This window comes from Puma concolor, chromosome B1 (genome assembly GCF_028749965.1).
Source record: "Puma concolor isolate L17-30 chromosome B1, mPumCon1.1.hap2, whole genome shotgun sequence".
In the NCBI taxonomy this organism is placed as follows: domain Eukaryota; kingdom Metazoa; phylum Chordata; class Mammalia; order Carnivora; family Felidae; genus Puma; species Puma concolor.
Window position 1 is genome coordinate 203461252 of NC_141670.1, and position 16825 is coordinate 203478076.

At 54.1% G+C, this 16825-nt stretch overlaps 1 protein-coding gene and 1 long non-coding RNA gene across 7 annotated transcripts in view; both read left to right on the top strand.

The window, feature by feature from the left end:
- The window catches only part of TBC1D14 (TBC1 domain family member 14), a 110156-nt gene that overhangs the window by 12835 nt on the left and 80496 nt on the right, over positions 1-16825 (top strand). The window contains exon 1 of one of the 6 annotated variants that reach the window (XM_025921759.2): positions 6420-6511. The exons of 4 other annotated variants lie outside the window; for them this stretch is intronic. The gene's annotated coding sequence lies outside the window, so the exon portion shown is untranslated. Of the gene's footprint in view, positions 1-6419; positions 6512-16825 lie in introns of those variants that run through there. One more of the 6 variants, XM_025921763.2, reaches the window with a different exon arrangement.
- LOC147582136 (uncharacterized) lies at positions 4912-6512 on the top strand. The gene is made up of 2 exons (XR_015250619.1): positions 4912-6276; positions 6420-6512. It is a non-coding gene; the product is annotated as an uncharacterized LOC147582136 (long non-coding RNA).

The window sequence follows — 16825 nt, forward strand, 5'->3', positions numbered from 1 at the left end:
GTGTGTACCGTAGCAAAGCCCGTGTGGGACACTTTGTGGCGCTGGGGGTCCCCGCGAGGTGGTGTGCCGTGCTGGCAGAGTCAGCTGGAGACTCCGTGACTGCGGGCGCCGATGGTGACTCCCCGCCGCGTCCGCTGCTTCGTCCTCTGCGTGTGCGGCGTCTCGAGTGAGCCTGAGACCAGACTTGAGGGAGAAGATCTTTGGCGCAGCTGCGGTTCCTGAGGCACCTCTTGTCCCCGATGTGCCGACAGACAGGCGTCAAGCTACCCCAAGTAGCATCCCTAGTCCCAGAACTCAGCAGAACTCAGGACCGCCTCAGGGGGAGGAGCCCAGGAGCTGTGGGGGAGACGGTCGCCGTCCCATCTGAGATCAGAGCCCTAAAGCAGGTTGTGGTTCAGATGTGTGTGGCCGAGCTGTTCTCTTTACTCAGGTCGTTGTTTTCAGCGTTTCCTGGTTACAGGTACCACCTGGGTGCCTGGTACACGTGGCTTCTCAGGATCCACCCCAGAGCTCCAGAATCAGAATCTCAAGGGAAGGGCTTGCGAGGCAGGTTTTCAGAGCCACGTGGGGTTCTTGGCAAACTTGGGAAGCCTGGTTCGCAATGGGGGTGGCTGGGAAGCAGCCCGGAGGGAAGAGCTAAGCTTTGGATTTAACAGACCTGCGCCCACATCCTAGCCGTGTGACCTTGAACAAGTTACCTCACCTCTGCGAGTTCACTTTGTCATCTCTAAACGAGCATTAGAAAGCGCCCAGCACAAAATGTGTTGTTGACACACAAGGTACTCTTCTGAGACCTGCTTCACGTGTGGTCACGGGGCCAAAGTGGGTTCACATGTGGGAACCTGGATGGACCCAGACAGAGTAAGCTCTCAGGTGTCAGTTGCCCCCTGGGATTGTCAGGACCCCGCCTTGCTCCGCTGCCTCGTCTCGCGTCTGTGTTGGAGCCTCTTCTCCTTTGGAAGGAAACACCGTCGATCACTGTGGATCATTGCTGAAGCTGCTTTTTTTTTTTTTTTAATTGAAATGTCGTTGACACAGTGTGATGTTCATTTCAGGTGTACAGCAGAGTGATTGGACATTTACGTATGTCACCGAGTGATCATTGAGGCAGATCTCACTGGCATCTGTCACCATGCAAAGTTGTTTCCTGTTACTGTGTTGTGTCCCCCAGGTTGTGCACTGCACCCTGCATCTGACTTGTGTTATAACTGGAAGTGTGTTCCTTTTAATCCCCCTCCCCTGTTTTGCCGTCTCCACCTCCTTCCCACCAGGCTGTTCTTTGTCTCTCAGCCTCTTCCTGTTTTGCTTTGTTGTTCAGAGTCCATGTATAAGTGAGATTATATAGTACGGTAAAGCTGCCGTTTCTTGAAAATCTTTCATAACTTGGTGCCATGGAAATTGAATGTCCCACGTCTGTGTTTTATTCTTTGCTTCTTGTCCCCATGCCGCTTAAAATTTTTCTTTTAAAGTGTATGTACGTATGTGTGTATGGATGTAATCTCTACACCCAGTGTGGGGCTTGAACTCCCAACCCCAGGAGTCACACGCTCCACTGATTGAGCCAGCCAGGCGCCCCCTCCCTTACCCTTTTGGTGGCTGTCACATTATTGTGAGCCAGTGTTAAGTACGTTTGGGAAGCAGGTGGAATATTAATGACAAATGGATCAAAATATGTGATACCATGTGCTAAGTCTAGTGAGTTTTTTGTCCCTAGAATCTTAAAGTGTTGGAGAAGAGTTTCAACCTAGGATTCCTTTGAGGGGAAAAGGGTTCTGTGCCAAAAATGTTTGGAACCCACAAAACATTTTACAGGTGGGTTACAGAGAGGGCCTGGTACACAGTTAGGACCGTATGAGTTGCGTTGAGCGCAGGGCTGAGGCCGGAGCTGGTCCTCTGGGGTTTCCAGCCCAAGCTTCTGAGTCCTGTTTCTCCAATGTATCCCCTGCCCCCAGGCAACTTCCTTTACCCTAGCCTCTGTCTGTTAGTCCTTGTCCTCACGGAGCCGATTTCTAGGAAATCATAGGAGGAAATCATAGGAGGAAACGTAGACAGTATTGTGGAAGGCTGGTCTCCAGAACGAGGCTCCGAGGAAGGGGTGGAGACAGTCATGGGACTTGTGGCCTGAGGCAGCAGACCTGTTGGTGGCCCTGACTGCTTGATGAGGGCGGCTTGGGTAAGACAGGAGCAGAGAAGTGACAGGGACCCGGCTCCCTTCGTTCTTTTGATCCGTTCTTCACCCAGCCTGCAGTAGGTGCCTCTGTTGCAGATTCCGCCCTGAGCGGAGAGGTCCCGGGCCTCACGGAGCTCACAGCTGCTGGGGGACACAGACACGTGGGGGCGGGGCGTGAGGGCTGTGTGAGTGCGTGAGCCTGTGAGGGTACTGAAGTCGAGTGCTGGTGGCAGGAGTCAGACTGGCTGGGTCCAGTGTGAGCTCTCCCCCTTAAAAGCTGTGTGACCTTGAGGAAGTTATTTTACTCTACTCTTTTTTTTTTTTGTAATGTTTACTTATTTTTTGAGAGAGAGACAGAGTGTCAGCAGGGGGAGGGGCAGAGAGAGAGGGAGACACAGAATCCGAAGCAGCTCCAGGCTCAGAGCTGTCAGCACAGAGCCCGATGTGGGGCTCGAACTCATGGACCGTGAGATCATGACCTGAGCTGAAGCCAGACGAGTAACTGACTGAGCCACCCAGGAGCCCCATAAATATTGTCATTTCTAAAATACGTTTTTCTAAAGTTTTCTTTAGTTCTTCTCTTAACGTTGTGCTTACTTCAATCAGAAGTTATTCAGAAAGTTAAATCGGGATTTCCCCACTGTTGACGCTTTGAGATGGATGGCTTTCCCTGGCCTCTGCCCTCTAGGTGCCAGGAGCGCTTCCCGGTTACGACAGCCAGACATAGCCGTATGTCCTGGGGAGGCGCAGGGTGGGGGGGGGGGGGGGTGGGCAAAGTTACCCAGCCGTTGAGAACCACTGGGCTAACGGGTTGTGAGTGTTGGTGTTCGTCTCCTTGAAGGAAATTCACTAATATAATACAACTTCAGGAGGATCCTCATCTCGTTTGGAGGGAGGGACTGTTGTGGGATTCCGAGGGCCTGCTGTGTTTTAACAGTACTTATCTAGACACCTGGGCGGACAAGGGGAGAGGAAGTCAGTAACACACTTGTCTGCAGGAGGAGCGTTCTTTCTGTGAAGCCAGGGGTTCAAGGCTGCTAATCTGCGCCGGCCCGGAAGGTGGTAATCAGCTTTGAGCACTTGCAGCTGCTTTTGGGCGGCCCTTTACGAAGCTGTCCGAGGAGGTGATCTGGGGGAGATGCTCGGGCCGCACCGGAGGCAGGGGAAGCAGAGGGCGTGGGGAGGAGGGGCGGCTGGGGCGGTGCCGCCTCGGGCTGCCCGTAAAGAACCATAGTGGTGCCTTTTTCCGGTCTGCCTCCCGACCTGGCTGCGGGCCGCTTAGGGGCGAGGTCTGCGCCCGGCTCGCCCTGGCACCCCCTGAGTTGTAACAGAGGCGAGGGGACCCAGGTTTGACCTGTGTGATCTCAGGAGCTCCCCTCGCCTCCGCGGTCCCCGTGTGTGCCGGGGGGCTCATCACACCTGTCTTAAAGAGCGGTTGTTAAGAATTCAGTGAGGCCGTGCGAGAGAAGCTCTGGACAGAGCAGAAACCCAGTGTGCAGATCACATCTCTGGCCCTGCTCTCTGCTTCTGTCAGAGTTTCGTGCAAGGTCTCTCCTTTTTTAGGGACCTGCTATATGGAAAAATGTGAAACCACTGTTTTAAGAAAAACAAATCTTTAAGGCATCTTGACTTGGGGTGAATGCGTTGAACTAAACTTTTAGTTCTGTACTGACCCGGGCTTTGGGGATCTGATCATTTGGGAGCCGCGCTGAGGAAGGAGTGGGGTCGTTGCTTTCTCTCTTGAGAGGTGAGTTTCCCAGCAGGGCGGCCGTACTTGAGAAACCTGTGCCGGCCGGCACCCCCTGTGCGGGAATAGCAGGCAGCCTCTGGAGCTTGCGCGGTACCGTTCTCAGCCTTGTGGCACGTCACGGGAGAGAGCACGGTGGGGGGCGGGGCGGTAGGCAGATCCCGCCGGCGGGCTTGTTCCTCCTCCAGGCCACCTTCAGTCCAGGCCGCCTTCCTTCCTGTGGCGGCCAGGGTTAGAAGTGTGTGTCTTGGGCCTGGGGTTCTGGGCGGGAATCGGGTCCCAGCATCAGCCGAGTATTCATTTCCTGGCCGCTGAGAGGCAGCCGCGGTGGAAGGGGTGGCCGTGGTGGTGGCTTCCTGATCCTGCTGCATTCTTGCATCCCGTGGTTCTTTGGCACCTTCGACGCAGGCGCGGTGTGGGGAGCTGTTCCTGGGGGCCCAGCTTAGAGCCAACTACTTGAGGCCTCACGAAGATTTTGAAATCACCCAAGTCCTTGAGTTAGATCCCTTTCTGCTCAAAATTTGTAGAGTAGTTTTTGTATCCTGCACCGAAAGCTGATAGATTTAGGTAAGTAATTCTTCGTCATGGGTGAGGAAACCGAGGCATCGGGTAGTGAAGTAGCTTAACATAGCGGGGATGCAGGGCTTGGGTTTCTGGACTTAGGATTCTTGTCTGGAACACAGAAAGAAGTTCGCGTGTCACAGGGCGGAAGCATACGTGGATGTGAAGCCCCAGGCATCTAGGAGGCATATCCCTGTCTTACTTGTTTATTTTTGCCTGACTTGACTTTGACCTCTTTAGGATTAGCATGTTCCCTTGCTGATGTTCTGGTGGCTTTGACCTGATGTCAGGGTTTACAGAAAACAGCCGCTGGTGCGTACGTGCACGCACGCCCGCTCATGCATGTGCACGCACTACTGAGATACTTGGGCAGGAGCACTGGTTGGCGTTCCCTTGACCTGCTATTTGCTGGCATGTGGTCTCGGGTAAGGCAGGCACTCAGCCTCTCCCGGGCCTTAGTGTCCTTGTTTGCAGAATGAGCTGAGGGCCCCTCACTTACGGAGCCGTGAACAGGAAAGTGATCCCAGTGCTGAGCTCGGAGTGCTAGGGGGCCAGGGAAGCCAGAAGATACGAGGCTGGGCTGACTGGTGCTGGAGGCCACCGTGTAAATCCGCGTGCGGTGTGATGATGGCTTGAAGAGAGATGGGAACACGGCAGCAAGCCCCTGGGGAGGTCCAGAAAGAAATACACGGGGCAGCGGGTCTTTGAAAGCATGCACGAGGTCGGGACAGTGTTCCTTAGGCAGAAGGATCGGCGTGGGTAGAGTCATGGCAGCAGGAGAAAGCTCAGCGTTGCTGGGAGAGCGCAGAGGTAGGAGAGGTGACCAGAAAGGTGTGTGGGAGCCCAGATTGGGCAGGGCTTTCAGGACCGCATTCAGACCCAAGACCCAGCATGTAAGAGCGGACAGTGAGATAAAGGTCGGCACGGGTGCTGGTGAACTGCCTTGGGGACGAGGCCGGGGGGGGGGGGGGGGGGGTGGCGGGCTCTGCAACGCCTTCCGAGCAGCTCCCGGGGGAGGCAGTAGCTGTCCTGCTCCGAGTGCGTGTTCTGCACCGGGCACTTGACCTGTTCTCAGGCACTGCGCAGCCGTCAGGTGGGGCCTGTCTGCCCACCGGAGACCACATGGCCGAGCTGGGACCTGAACGTTCACTGGCCCAACTCCAAAGTCCCCGCTCTTTCTATAAGAGACACACGACCTCTTTTTAAAAATTTACTTCTTTATTCTTAAATAATCTCTGTGCCCATCATGGGGTTCAAATCCACCACCCCGAGATCTGGAGTCGTATGCTCTCCTGACTGAGCCCGCCCCCACGCTGCCTCTTTTAACATGGGGGTGTGGACCTGGGGCCGGGAGGGCAGGAGGAGATGAGCTGTGGTTAGAGGTGCAGTGCAGAGCCTGCAAGCATGTCCCTGGAGCAGACAGGTGCACTGTGCAAGGGCAGGCTGGAGGAGACTGCAGCAGGTCGGGGGGGTCACTCTGTGGGTCTCCGTCAGGGCACGGCATTCCCTGAGTAGGAAGAGGGCGTCGTGTGTGAGCGGATTAAAAGGCCTTTCCCTCTCGCAGTGTTGGAGTTATCTGGGTGTTCCGCCGGGTGGGAGTGAGGCTGCGGTCAGCCCTGTGTCCCGAGGCCTTCCGGGGTGGGCTGTGGGGAAGGGCAGGGTCCATGACAGGCCCGGGAGGCTGTGAGTGGGAGAAGCAGAGAAGATTTTACCAAGGCCCCCTAGTCGGGTGGTTGACATTGTAGTAACCAAACGTCCGTGAGGCGTCTCGGCTGCTCGGACTGTTGTCCTTTGTGCTGTGAGTGTCTGCACGGGCACACGCTTAGCCTGGGTCCTCTGACCCCGCTCCGGGTTTTCCATTCCTCTGTGCGACCTCTTGTGCCAGGCGGGTTGTCAGCAGCCCAACCCCTTGATTATGGAATGCCTGCCTTTCTTCTCCAGCCGCTGATTTACGCAGCAAAGCTGTTACACCCACCGCTGCAGCACCCGGAAGGTCACTGGAGCCCCGACTGGAGAGGTTTCTCTGGCTCCAGGTAAACTTCATGTCGAGGTGGTTCTTCCAGCGTGGAGAGGGTGTCACACATGGTGTCCCTCTGCAGACGTGGCTGCCGGGAGCCACAGGAGGCCAGCTGTCCGGGCGGGACACACGGGAGGTTGTCTGGTTGCTGCTGCAGGAGCCGTTTGGAGAGCCTGTCCGTCAGCAGGAGGCTGTGCTCAGAAAGAGCGGCGGAGATCGTCGGGGGTGGGCTGCCTCCCCGTGCCGGGCTGTGCTTCGTTTGCTTCCTTTTGGCAACAAATCGCAGCCATAATTTATTGAGTGCCTGCAGTGTACCAGGCACTGTGCTGGGCCCTTCAACACGTTTCTCATCATACGTTTTTCCCAAGAAATACTTACCGAGCACCTGCCGTATGCCAGGGCGCTGTTCTAGGTGCTCGGGATTCGTCTGTGAACAAGACAAAGACACTTGTCTTTGAGGAGCTTCTGTTCTAGCGGAGGGAGGTGGGTGGTAGCCCGTGAGTAGGGGAGCACAGATGTTGGTGCCGATCAGCGCCATGGGAGAGACGAGGCAGCAGAGCCTGGAGGGGCCATAGAATAGGCTGGCCCGCGTGGCCCACCAACGCGGTGCCCATTAGGTGCATGAGGGGGAGAGACTCGCGCAAAGACGAAGCAGGGGAGGAAGTTGACCAAGCAGACGCCGGGCAGAGCAGGGTCCCAGGCCGGCCCCGTGCAGTGGAGGGACAGCACAGAGGCCCGTGAAGGGCTGAGTGAGCGATGAGGAGGGTGGAGGTCAGGACGGTCCCACCTCCGGGCCTGTAGGCCAGCGTAGCGCTGCCCTCGGCTCAGAGTGAGGGGGGCAGCTGCGGAATTTTGAGTGGAGGAGACGTACTGGTCGTCTACTAGTTTGCTACGTGACAAATGGCAAACAGATATGTAGTGGATTAAAACAGCATCAGTGGTCCATCATCGTGTGGGTGGGTTCTCTTTCGATGCCTTACAAGGAGGTAACGGCCTTGTAACCGAGGTAACGGCCGGCTCACGGGGATCTAGAGGCTGGGGTGAGGAACGAACCACGTCCAGGTTCAAGTCTGGTTACTGGCAGAACTTGGCTCCTTGTGGTTTTAGGACTGAGTCCTCAGATCCCTGATGGCTGTCCGCTGGTGGCTGCTCTCAGCGACTAGATGCTTCTCCTATTCCTTGCCGTTGTCCCCTGTGTCCTCAAAGCCAGGGACAGAGAATCTCCCTTGTGTAGAATCCTCCTCGCGCTTAGAATCTCTTTTTCCCGGGGAGAGCCCCCGTCGGTTTTTATGGGCTCACTGATGACACAAGGCCAGCCTAGTGACTGTCCTATCAGTTTCATAGTTTATGCCCACACTAAGGGGGAAGGAGGGGGTGAGGTGGGGGGGCAGCGTGGAGGGACTTTGAGAAGGAGCAAGAGGAGAGAAGGTGCCAACAGCAACACAGATGGGAGTAAACACACGGGGTGACAGCTGGAGGAAGTGCTGCGAGGTCTCCTTCTTTGAGGTTGGAGGCGTAGGTGTTTTTGTTTACTGGTAAGAACAACCTCGTAGCGGAGTAGGAATGGAACGTACTGGAGACAGTGGGACACACAGGGACTTGTGCAATGCAGTGTCCTTCAGTGGCATCTGAAGGGGTGGGAACTGGTGCTCGTGTAGGGAAACTGGCTTTGGCTGGGTGGAATCATCTAGATTAACGAGTGGTAAAGCAGGGGCTGTGGGCAAGGATGCTGGAGGATGGTTGTGGCCGTAGGGGTCTGTGGAAGTCTGCTTCCTTTTTTTTTTTTAGTGCATTTGGACTACTTTATTATTTTCAGTGTTGCTTTGTTGTTTTGCTGTGTGTGTGAATATAGATTTGTCATTTCAATGTATTTCCTTTTTTTTTTTTTTTTTTGCCAGACAGCCTCCTTTTTTTTAATAGACTTGATTTGTTAGAGCAATTTTACATTCACAGCAAAATTAAGCAGAAACTGCAGAGTTGGGGTGCTTGGCTGGCTCATTCGGTACAGCATGTGACTCTTGATCTCAGGGTCATGAGTTCAAGCCCCATGTTGGGTGTGGAGCCTACTTAAAAAAAAAAAAAAAAGAAGAAGAAGAAGAAAAAGTACAGAGTTCCCATATAATCCCCATCTGCGAACACAGGCAGGGCCTCCCCCATTATCCACATCCTGACCAGAGAAGTACCTTGTTACAGTCAGTGAACCTGCACAGACACATCACCATCACCCAGAGTCCGCAGTTCACATCAAGGTCGCTCTCCGTGTTGGGCTTTCTGTGGGTGTGGATGGATACATAGTGACACGTATCCATCACTGTCATAGCACACAGAGTGGTTCCACTGCCCTAAACACCCTGCACGCTCCACCGTCCACCCCCCTCCCCTCCCCACACACCCTTGGCAACCGCTGATCTTCCTGTGTCCACGGTTTCGTCTTTCCCAGAATGTCACGTAGCTGGAATCCTAACAGTGTCGCCTTTTCAGATTGGTTTCTTTCACTTAGGAGTGTGCATTTCAGGTTCCTCCCGGTCTTTTCATGCCTTGATGAAGCTCATTGCTTTTTAGCACTAAATAATATTTCATTGTCTGGAATGGACCCACTTGGTTTTCCATTCGTTTGCTGCGGGATATCTCGGTTGCTTCCGAGGTTTAGCCATTACGAATAAAGCTGCTGTAAATACGCGTGTGCGCTTTCTGTGTGGACATGAGTTTTCAGCTCCCTTGGGTAAATACGAGGAGCCTGATTGCTGGATCGAATTTAAGAGCATGTTTGACTTCATGAGAAACCACCAAACTGCCGGCAGCCGGCCGCCCCATTTTGCATTCCCACCCACGGTGAGCAAGATTCCTGCTGCTGCCGGCAGTGGGTTTTCTTGTGAAGTAGGAAGCAGGGTCCTCTGCTGACCGTGAGGATGAGGATGGGCCGATGGGGTGAAGGAGGAGGTGTGATGAAGGAGGAGGTGAGGAAGTCACAGTCGTAGTGGCACGTGGGGAAGTAGGATGGGGAAGCGAGGTGGCAGGGGGTGGGCAGGGTCTGGCTCCGTGGTGGGAGAGCTTGCAGGGGCGACGTGTGTGGGGCACAGGCATGCGTGCGGGGCGTGGGTGTGCTTGGCTGAGTGAGTAGGGTGACCCGAGAGGCGGCAGGGGAGGGGAGGCAGCACGTAAGAGTGTGACCTGGCCTTCGAGCTGGGTAGGGGTGGGGGGATGTCTGGAGGGTGAGCGGCAGCTGGAGGGAAGGACCGCTGGGGACCTGGGCGGGTGGGGGACTTGGAGGAGCAAGATGTGAGGGCCCAGGCTTGAGGGTGCGGGCGGGGGTGCCTTTACCGTGCGGATGAGTGGGCTTAGGTCCTTCCAGCTGGCAGTGGAGCCTGGAGGGGTCACCTCCGCCTCAACCCCGCCCTGGTCTGTCTGACGGTGAAGCTCTGCCCTGGTTGGTCACGTGCTGTTCCAGCTGCATCTGGTCGGTCCGTCAGGGAGAGTGGAAGAAGGGAGGCAGTGCACCCTCAGTTACCCGCTCCGGGGCTGGATGGGCGAAGGGGAACGGCGGTTTTGTCCCGGGGGCGTTGTGATGACGGGTGCCCTGCTTTGGTGGGCGGGTGCGGGTTCAAGAAAAGTCCCATTCAAAAACAGCACCTTGTTCTGGGGGACGGGTTGGCCTGGGGCGTCCTGCTCTGGGCACTGGGCCTTGGCATACATGCAGCCCCACGTGACCCTCTGCAGAGGCCCAGCATGCCGGGACAGCAGGAGGGGGAGGAACATGGACCAGCATCGTGCAGGGTGTGGGGTGTGGGGCGCCACTTCCTCATCTGCTGTCCTTGGCCTTCTCCACCCCCCCCCCCCCCATCCTCACTTCAGCTGACGGCTTACAGTCAGTGTTCCTTTGGCCTTCCCCACCGGCCACCAGCCCAGACATCTTCCCTGCCCAGGACCAAGCCTGGGGACAGTGAGGGCCTCTCACTCAGGAACACCTTCTCTGTGCTTCTCTGAGGATCTGTGTCCTTGAATCGTTTCTGCAGATGCTTGACTACTGTCAGGAGGGTCCTCTGCAAGGCCGTTGTGTGCTCGGCTGCAGACATGTGGGAGGGGCTGTAGAAGCCGCAGGAAACTTCGCAGAAGTCAGTAGGGGTGGCTGTTGTCCCCGCTCTGCCGCTTACTCCCCGTGTGTCAAATGGAGAGTTGGGTAGGTGGCCTTCTCCAGCAGGAGGCACCTTCCTGATTCAGGGCCTCGTCTGTCTGCAGCCCTTCCTCTCCCAGGCTCGGCGACCCCCTTCTGGAGCAGGTTGTGTTGCTGCACACACTACACGAGAAGAACCCGCCAGAGAGTCCCAGAAGAGCGGAGAGCGGTTTGCTGCCGTTCCGTGGTTCCCGCCCAAGCAGCCACCATTGTTGAGTGCCATCTGGCAGGTCCCCCAGACTCGGTGCCTCGTGAGGGCCTGCTTCGAGCTCGAACCATGCCAGTTAGAGCTCAGTAGACGTTTGTCAGATGGTCGACCGGGATGCCCCCCCGGGACCCAGTGCTGAGGATGCAGCGGCCAGTGACCCCGTCCCCCAAATTGAAGTAACACACGGCGCGCGTAGTCTGCCGCGGGCGAGAGCTGCACCGTGTCAGGCTCTGAGTGCTGGGGAGAAATAAAAAGCAGGGTGTCAGGAGAGGAATGAGGGGTGCTGGAGGAGGTCCCAGCCTCCTTGAGAAGCAGAAGCTTCTCAGAAGAGAAGCAGAGCCCTGTGGGCTCTGTGTCCCAAGCCCCACAGGATCTCGTGCACACTTTGGCCTTGCCTCTTGGGTCGTCTGGGGTGTTGCGTTGGGTGTGCTTGTGCTAGAGTCTAGACCTGTGCTGTCTGGTCTGTTAGCCACTGGTCACACGCAGCTACTTAGATTGGGTTAAAGTTGGCAGTCTGATTCCTCAGTTCCACAAGCCACACCCAGTGCTTAGTAGCCACATGTGGCCAGTGGCTACCTCACTGGCTCAGACTCGTGCTTTTCCATTATTATTTTTTTAATGTGTATTTATTTTGGAGAGATAGAATGTGAGCGGGGGCGGGGCAGAGAGAGAGGGAGACACAGAATCGGAAGCAGGCTCCGGGCTCTGAGCTGTCAGCACAGAGCCCGACGCGGGGCTTGGACTCAGGAACCGCGAAATCATGACCTGAGCGGAAGTTGGACACTTAGCCGACTGAACCACCCAGGTGCCCCGGTGCTTTTCCATCATTGTGGAAAGTTTTGTTGTTCAGCGTGTCTGGATAGTCTAGGTGACCAACTGTGACTTGACTTTTAGCCTTTCTTCTCGTTGACATATAAAAGCAGCACACAGTGGTTCGGAAACAGGTGAATCAGAAGTGAAGTTTATGGAACCAAAGGAAGCCTACAGAAGAACCTTCCGCTAGGGTCCGGGGGGAGGGGAGGAAGCCGAGGCAGGGTGGCCTGCTGGTGAAGCAGGCCGGGTGGGGAGGAACGGCCTGCTCTCTCCCCTGGACTGGGGAGACGGCCGCCATGCAGTGTTGAGAATCTCACACGAGGTCCTGTTTGACACTCTCTGAGCTCCAGCGCACACTTAGTATCTGGGGAGTTTCACATGGCGGAGGGGCGGGGCCCTCACCTCTCAGACGTGTTCTGTCGTGCCTCCAGCGTGGGGACAGGGAACTCGGAGGGCATTCAGAGAGTCCAGTCGTAGAGCCAGGTTGTGAATATCTGTTCTGCCCTTCTGGTGGGTGGCTGGGCACATTGCTTTATGTTCCTGAACCTTGGGTTCTTATCTCCAGCATGGCGATAACCAAGCAAAGCATATAAAGTGCTTGGCACGGTGCTTGGCATGGTGCCGTGCCCTCACTAGAGTTTATGAAGGGGTTCTTGCCTGCTTCTCACTTGAACGAGCAAGTGAGTGAATGCCAGTAAGTGCCGGCTTGCCCAGGAGACGAGCAGCAGAAAGGGAAAGCCTAGAAACCAAGGATTCCATCAGGCCTGGAGGGTGAACAGGGTTGACTTCTTTGTGTCACTGCTGACTTGCGTGAAAGTGGGCTACCGTCGCTTTCCCACGATGCACCCCACCCTCTACTAGATGTTGAAGTCAAGGGAATGGGAAAATAATTCTGTGTCTCAGTGGGTCTGATGATCTATTTTCCTTGCCTCAGATGGGTTAGGAAACTTCTCTGTACCTGTGGAAAGAAATTTTTAAGGAGACTTCATGGAGCCCAACTCAGGGCTTGAACTCCCTACTGTGAGATCAAGACCCAATCTGAGACCAAGAGCCGGATGCTCAACTGACTGAGCCACCCACGCGCCCCTGAGGAAAGAAATCTTTAAAGTTCAGCCACTTTTTGTTGGGTGTGGACATTGAAATTGCTGTTCATCTCTGGTGGGGAGGGCAGGCACCTTCACTCTGGAGTGTCAGGGACAGTAGCGTTCAGGAGTGGCATGAACTGAACCAGGAAGGAACTTATGCCTGCACATCTATTTATTTGTCCTCAGTAGCTATATTGTGTTCCTGATAAACCTTTCAGGCTACACTGATTTCTGATTTCTCGGCAGTGTTTCTGCCTGGCTTCTGGGAGGTGCTGAGGTCCTTAGAAATTTCACATCTGGGGCGCTGGGTGGCTCAGTTGGATAAGCATCCGACTTTGGCTCAGGTCATGATCTCACGATTCGTGGGTTCGAGCCCCACGTCGGGCTCTGTGCCAACAGCTCAGAGCCTGGATCCTGCTTCTGATTCTGTGTCTCCCCCCTCTCATTTTCTCTTTCTCTCTCTCTGCCCCTCCCCCACTCGTTCTCCCCCCCCCCCTTAAAAATAAACACACATTACAAAAAATTTTTTTAAAGAAATTTCACATCTGTAAGCAAGGTGGCTTTGGGGAGTGGGGGAAAGGAGAATGTATTTGTGCCAGATTCATTGGGCTCTGAGTTTACGGAACACCCTCGGTGTGCTCTCACTATTGGGAAATCAAACCCTGTGTCCTTACGGGAACTCCCAGATTTCTGTGTTTCGGTACTTTGCCAGTCGGCTGCCAGTCTGCCTTCCTTCTGCCCTTGGTGAGGTTGTGGTCAGCCTGGGAGGGGTGATTCCATAACAAATGCAGGCCACTTTGTGGGAGGATAGGGGGTTGGGGGTTTGGAGAGACCCCACGGGCAGCCCCATTCCTGCAAAGCAGCTCTTGGGCCACCAGCTGCTTGCTGCTCACAAATCAATTTCCCTTTGCCCAGGTGGGTATAAAACTCTGTTCTACTTAAAACATATTCATGGAATAACACAAACATTTAAACGACGTTTAATTAAAGCTATTTGGTTCTATTTTGTACCCAGCAATGCTTGTCCTATAATGTATATGTATTTATTTTGTTTGTGAGGACACTGAATATTTGGCACAGGTGACATTAAATTCTGTTATGCCTTCTGTATTTTCCGTGAGCACACACATCTCACTCGATTGCCACATCACATCAGCTAGTTCCTGTTGATGTTAAGTGAGCTTGTTTTGTTTTCAGTTTTGCTGATTCTCTGTTGTGAGTAGTTGTGGTTTATCTCAGGATTCCTGTAAGGTTCTATAAATGGAAGAGTGATGAGTCATCCAGATTTGCCTAATACCCGTTTGGGGCCCGAAAAGGTCCAGTTTCCCCGTTAATTCCCCTTTGCTTCCAGGCAGAGCCTTTCCAAACGTAGGCTCTGTGCACCCAGCGTTACAGGAATAGAAAACGTTTGCAGGAGTTTGAAAACTAGGGTTTGGATTTAGGTCCTGATTTCCTTTAGATTTCAGATTTGGGTGTGAAACACACTCCCCACCTGAAGGGGTAAGAGGTCCAGAGGGTGTGGCCTCTGCTACAGCAGGCAAGTTGTGCAGAGGGGGAAGGGAGCCTGGCCCGGGGAAGAAGAAACCCGAGGGAGGCCAGGTGGATGAGGACACGTGTACCCAGGATCAGCCCTTGTCCCAGCACCTGATAAGTCCGTATCCTGGATTGAGCAAGTTTTATTCCTCTTAGAAGTTCCTTGGAACAGTTATTTTTTAAAACAGAAGAAACTGAGTGGTGGTCAGAGTTAGTGGGGAGGGCACATGAGTACGTATCGACTTGTGTGGATGTCAGCTGCTGTAGAAGCCTGAAGTTAGCACAGTGGAAGTTCATTTCTAGCACGTGCTCTCCCAAGGTCTTGCTGGCCTGTGGCTCCGGCGATGGCTGCCCGAGGTCTGCAGGCTCCTCTGCATCAGGTCAAAGAAGGGGAAAGCTCAGGATGGGGCTGGGGGGCAGGTTCCTGGGTCAGGCAGACATCACTCCCCTGGAGGTTTGTCGGTCTGAACTTGGTCACGTGGCCAAACCTACCTGTGAGGGAGGTTGGGGAATGGGGCCAGTGCCCAGGACAGTGAGGAAGTGGGTTTGGCGAATAGCTGGGAGCCTCGGCCGTTTTTTAGGATCGTTTTCCTGACCCCCTGCCCCTCTTTTTTCATGAGGATTAAATGCCTAGAGTTGAGGAGTCGAATGCATTGTTATGCTCTTGCCTTTAAAAATGGTAGTTCCCACCACTTGTGGGACAAACTCCAAACCACTTGGCGTGGCACAAGGAACCTTCTGGATCCACCCTTGCCCGCCTCTCAGACGTCCAGCTCCCATTTTGTGCTCCCATTTTGTACTTAGAGTCCTCTGAACCAGCTTTGTCTTGTCTCTGCACCTCTGCCCCTTCTCCCTCTGCGTGACAAGTCCCATTTGTCCTTTAGGATTCAGCTTAAGTGACACCTTCTCCAGGAAGCCTACTCTGATCACCACAACCCCTTCATTTGGATCCCACAGCCCCTGGACTTCTGAGACAGCGCTGACCCCCTTCCCACCCCCATGACCGTGAGCTTCTGGAAGGCAAGGCCTCATCTCGTTCCTTGTTTTCCTAGCCGGTGCAGACACTTAGTAGCTGTTCAGTAAATAATCTGAAGCGAATGATAGGGAGACTATAAGTTTTAAAAAGTCATAAATCTGGTATACTTTTATGTATTTTCCTTTTCGATTTTATTATTGTTCGAGATACTGGGAGAAGACTCATCCCAACAGTTTGATTTCCCACATCCGGTTGCACAGCTGCGTGGGTTTCACACCTGCAGTGTGTGGTGTTTGCAGAGGTGGAACATTCTTCTGAGAGGCTTCTGGTGTTTTTTTTTTTTGTTTTTTAATTTTAGAGAGAGCACGAGTTGGGGAAGGAGCAGAGGGACCGAGAGAATCTTTCTTAAAAAGTATTTATTTATTTATTTATTTATTTATTTATTTATTTATTTCATTTTTAGTGAGAGAGAGAGGCGCACACGTGCACTTGGGGTCAGTGGGGAGGGACAGAGGAAGAGGGAGAGAATCCCAAGCAGGCTCCACACTCAGCATGGAGCCTGACACGGGGCTCGATCCCATGGCCCTGGATCATGACCTGAGCCGAAATCGAGAGTTGGATGCTTAACCGACCGAGCCACCCAGGCGCCCCAGAAAATTTTATTTTTTTTTTTTTACGCTCACTATTTTATTTTTGTCCTTTACACTTTTATACCTACTACGAATTTTTCCTTTCTACCGTATTTCCTTAAAGACTTTTTATGAATTTTAAACCTGAAAACGCGTGCTATTTGTGAGTTTGGTATCCTGCCTTTTACATTTCCCCACCTAATTAGAAATTTTCATACATTTATCAATGTCTTGGTGGTGTTCCTTCTTGTGAATCATTTACTTGTCCGACAATAAGGAAATGATTCTGTTCCTGCTTTGGGGTGGTAGAATTACCTGTGTGCAGGTCAGTGTGCGTTTTCTGCTATTCCCATGATTGCCTGGGACGGAATCCCAGAAGTGCTTCCTGTCTCCTTGACCACCGTCCCCACCCCTGGTCGGCTCTGATGTGCTCCGGCCCGAGGTGATGGTGGAGAGCCCCCAGGAGCTCTTTGTCCATGGTCTCTGTGAAGGCTGATGGACCGTTAGAATTTGTCCTAGCTCTGGCCGCAGGCTACTTGCTGTAAGCGGGAGGGTTTGCCCTGCTGGGTACTGCAGTCTACAGAACGAAGAGATGCCTGTGGTTTATCTCCTCTCCTCCTGCTGGGCCCTTGCTTGTGCTCAGGAGACTGACCCCGAGCCCAGCCCTGCTGGCTCACACTTCCCTGCCTTTGCCCGCGATGCTCCCCTCCCCGCTGCCCTGTGTCTCCTATGCCCATTTCTGTACATCTTTAACACAGACACCTCTGAAGCCTTCCTGGCATCCCCAGGACAGAGGGGACCTCCTCCAGACACATGGTCTCTGGACCTGCTCTCCTGGGCCTTTGCTGTAGTCTGGTCTAGTTTTGTATGCCTTGCTGCTACTATGAGCCCCTCAAGGACAGGGTGCGGGTCTTA